The sequence below is a fragment of the Orycteropus afer genome, unplaced genomic scaffold (assembly GCF_000298275.1).
Source record: "Orycteropus afer afer isolate SDZICR_OR568_19922 unplaced genomic scaffold, OryAfe1.0 scaffold00099, whole genome shotgun sequence".
Taxonomy (NCBI): Eukaryota; Metazoa; Chordata; class Mammalia; order Tubulidentata; family Orycteropodidae; genus Orycteropus; species Orycteropus afer.
The window spans coordinates 4,226,738-4,231,543 of record NW_006921686.1 but is presented as its reverse complement, the minus strand read 5'-3'; positions in this window follow the sequence as shown (position 1 = coordinate 4,231,543).

Here is a 4,806-nt window from a genome sequence, read left to right as displayed (position 1 = left end):
GACTCACAGCGCCCCTAGAGGACAGAGTGGAACTGCACCACAGGGTCTCCGAGGCTGTCAGTCTTTTACAGCAGCAAAGCCCAAACCACACCCACTGCCAGTAGAGTCCATTCTGACTCACAGCGCCCCTAGAGGACAGAGTGGAACTGCCCCACAGGGTCTCCAAGGCTGTCAGTCTTTTACAGGAGCAGACTGCCTCACCTTTTTTCTATGAAGCAGCTGGTGTGTTTGAGCTGCTGACTACTTGGTTAGAAGCTGTGTGCTTAACCACTGCACCACCAGGACTCCTCCCGGCCTCTCGTAACCACTAATAAACTTTGTCTCTATACATCTGTCCTGTCTTTTTCTGTAAGTGGGGCCATACAGTGTTTGCCCCTTGGTGATGGACTTATTTCACTCAGCATAATGTCTTCCAGGTTCGTCCTTATGTAGCACATACCAAGACTGCATTTCTCTTACTGGCTGAGTAGGATCCCATTATATGGATGGACCACAGTTTGTTTGTCCGCTCATCTGTTGATGGACATTTAGGTCGTTTCCACCGTTGGGCTATTCAGAGAGTGCTGCAGTGAACACTGGTGTCCAACTCTCTGAGTCTCTACTTTCAAGTCTTTGGGGTCTGTCCCTAGGAGTGGAATTGCTGGGTCCCGTGGTGGTTCTATCTGATAGTTTTCTGAGGAACCACCACTGTTTTCCACAGCCAGCTGTACCATTTTGCACTCCTACCAGCAATGGGCTCCATAGGGTTTTCAGCGGCTATGATCTTATGCAAGGAATCCCCAGGTGCCACAAACAGTGAAGCACCTGACAAAAGCCACAAGGTTGGAGGTATGAACCCACCCTGGGGCGCCCTGGGAGACAGGCCTCCTGGCAGTCTGCGGCTGAAAGGGCACTGCCTTGAAAACCGTGTAGAGCTCCACTCTGCACATTCGGGGTTGTCATCAGTCAGAACTGCCTTGATGGCAACTAATAAAAACATAACAACCTTACACAAGTAGATTGCCAGGCCTTTCTACCACAGCACTGCTGGATGGATGGGAACCACTCTGCAATTAGTAGCAGTGATGGGTTGAACCGTGTCTCCCAAAAATATGTATTACATGCCTGTAGTTATGATCCCATTTGGGAACAGGCTGTCTTTGTTACGTTAAAGAGGCAGGATTACTGTAGGGCATGTCCTGAGTCGATCTCTTCTGAGATATAAAAGAGATTAAACAAGCAAGAAGCAAAGATGAAGGAAGACACACACCAAGTGATGTGAAGATCCACCCAAGAGCAGAAACTCAAAAGACACAAGGACCTTCCTCCAGAGCCAACAGAGAAAGCCTTCCCCCGAGCTAGTGCCTTGAACTCAGACTTCTCGTTCCTCAACAGCAACAACAAAATCAGACACTGCTGTCTGTCGAATCAATTCGACTCATAGCGACCCCTCCTTGGGTTTCTGAGGCAGTATCACTACAGAAGTAGATTGCCCAGTCTTCTTTCCAAGGAGTTTGAACCACCAGCCTTCTGGTTAGCAGTCAAATGCCTTAGGCACTATGCCACCAGAGCTCCCCTAAACTGTGAGAAAATAATTTGTTTGTTAGAGCCACTCGCTTATGGTATTTTCATCATAGCAGCACTAGGGGACTGTGACGATAGCCAAGTGCAAAGTGTCCACACCACCCAGGGACCTGCTAAGAGTTAAAGGTGCAAAAGGGTAAGCACTTGGCTGCTGACAGGTGATGGTGAGTCCACGCAGAGCCACGCAGGAAGAAAGGTTGGGCAACCTCGTTCCAAAAGGTCCCCATCTTGGAAAATCGTACAGAGCACAGTTCTACTGTGAAACGTAGTGACAGAAACGACCTGAGGACCAGCATCTAGTTGCTCACGTAGCAGGGAGTCCTGAGCGGTGCACGTGGTTAATGCCTGGACTGCTACCCAAAAGGTTGGGGGTTCGAGTACACCCAGGGGCATCTCAGAAGCAAGGCCTGGCAATCTACTTCTGCAAAATCAACCGTCAGAAACTCCACAGTGCACACGGTTCTCCTCTGACCCACACGGGGCCCCGTGAGTCAAAATGCACCGGACAGCGGCTGGCTGGGCTGGTTCTAGGCACTCTCATGGGTAGGTACAAAGGACATTTCCAGGAATTCTGTCAGGAACATGGTGGTGTTTTCCCTGTTTGACAAGCTGCACAATCTAGGCTTTGAACCTGAATGAACCAGTTAAGAGTCACCTGGGGTCTCGTTAAAATGCAGGTCCTGATGAGGGTGGAAATGCAAATTCTCAGCAGGAGATGATAACCGGAACAAACCGGTTCACAGTGCTGGACAAAACTGAGGCACTGAGCCACTAGGGGACCTGTCCAAGGTCCTGACAACTGGGCAGGAAACTTGCCTGTCACCCCGCGATCGCTCCTGTTTTACCCAAGGATAACTGGACAGAGAAGGGCCTCAGGCTGACAGCAGAGCCTGGGAACGGCAGCTGCAAGGGGGCCGGGGCAGTGGGACGGGAGGAGGAGCTGGGGGCTCAGTCAAGGCCAGGGATCAAGGGGAAGACTCGGGTCAAGGCCAGCAGTCCCGTCTTGGAACACCCCCTTCGTTGCCTTTCCCCTCTTCCCTCTGATATTCCCAGGTGAAGGCCTTTGGTCCTGGGTAGACCAGCACTGGACAGGGGACAGTACCAGCCCCAGGCCCTGACCATCACCAGCCCCAGAAAAACAAGAAATCCTCAATCAGTTACACCCATTGAGAGGTTTCCATGTGTTTGATTTTTCTGGCTGTGAAATTTTGCTAAAAACAAGATCTTAACTGGGCAAAGGGGAAGCTGTTCTGTGCTCAGGATGAAATGAAGCAAGAACAGGAAGGTGACCTTGGAAAATCTCCAAGGCACATTTTGAACATCACTGGTTGAGTCTGTTGGACAAACCGAGGCTCAGAGAGGGGCAGGGGTTAACCCAAGATCACACAGCAGATCAGTGGGAACAGCCTGAGCACCCTGCCAGCAGGGAGTCCGGTCAATGACACCTGTAAGAGCTGGGTCTGCCCTGTTTTTCCAGGTCTCACAAGTTTTCCACCTTTGACAGGGTACAGACTGACCACTTCTCTATCCTTTTCTTGGAAGGTGTTGGAGTTTTCACTGATTTTACTGTAAATCCACCCTGGGTGACCCTGCTGGGATTTGAAACATCAGTGGGAGGGCCTCCAGCACCACAGTGGCGCAAGCCACTGTGACTCGAAAAATGTTGGGGTCCGGCCCTGGGGCGGCGCAGCCAACAGTCCACACCAGAGTTAGAAGGAGAAGAAGGAGAAGAAGAGGGTTTAATGAAGAGGTGCACTGATGAGAGACAGACAGCGTCTCAGTGACCCCCAAAACGCCCGCTCAGCTCAGCGCTTACGATCAGGGTTCTTACACTAAAGGAAAAAGAGAGACAGTCTGGATGCAGGATTGGTTAGTGATTTTCCAACCGTTAGGACGATGGTATTAAGAAAGCAGTGTTTCCTGTGAGTCCCAGCAGTGAGGTGATCCTTCCAAGGGTCCAGTGGTGTTTGTCAAAGCCAAGGTGGTGGGTGCTAGAGTCTGGCCTGGGAGCCTTTATTAACACAGACGGCTCTCTCTCAGATCACAGGATGTAGCCAGAACTGCTAACTGTAACTTAGAGAACAAGAAAACACCAGACCGAAGCCAGGTTTGAAAGAAATGGCATCTTAACTAAAATAGGGAGTTTTATTCTAACGATATGCAGTCAGGCCTAACGAAGCAAAACTCCTTATCCTCACACCACCACAGTATGACAGGCTGGCAGATGAGTGGTGGTGGAACAAGAGATGTCACTGCTTATGTCAAATGGATTCTGGCTGGAAGCAGAAAATACCAGAAAGATGTTTAGCTGTGTTTTATTGACTATGCAAAAACATTCAGCTGTGTGGATCGTAACAAGTCATGGTTGACATTATGAAGAATGGGAATTCCAGAACGCGTCATCGTCCTCACTAGGAACCTGCACGTAGACAAGAGGCAGTGGTTCAAACAGAACAAGGGGACACTGCATGGTTTAAGATCAGGAAAAGTGTGCGTCAGGGTTGTATCCTTTCACCATAGTTACTCAATCTCTATGCTGAGCAAATAATCCAAGAAAAATGGACTGTATGAAGAGGAACACGCCATCAGGACTGGAGGAAGACTCATTAACCACCTATGATATGCATATGACACAACCTTGCAGAAAGTGAGGCGGATTTGAAGCGTTTACTGATGATCAGAGCCTTCTAAGTATGTATTACACTTCAGCGTAAAGAAAACAAAACTCTTCACAGCTTGGCCAATGCGCAACATCAAGATAATCACAGAAAACACTGAAGTTATCAAGGATTCCATTTTAGTTGGATCCACAATCAATGCCAAGGGAAGTAGCAGGAATCAACTGACTTATTGCATTGGACAAATCTGCTGCAAAAGCCTTCTAAAACTGTTAAAAAGCAAAGATCACCTTGAGGACTAAGGTGCACCTGACCCAAAGCCATGGTGTTTTCAGCTGCCTCATATGCGTGCAAAACCTGGACAACGAATAAGGAAGACCAAAGAAGAACTGATGCCTTTGAATTATGGTGTTGCTGAAGAGTTATTGAATATACCATGCACTACACCAGGAGAATAAACAAATCTGTCTTGGAAGAAGTACAGCCAGACCACTCCCTAGAAACAAGATGGGGAAACTTCATCTCCAATACTTTGGACTTGCTATCAGGAGGGACCTAGGGAGTTCTGGTAGCGTAGTGCCTAAGGCACTTGATTACTAACCAGAAGGCTGGCAGTTCAAACCCA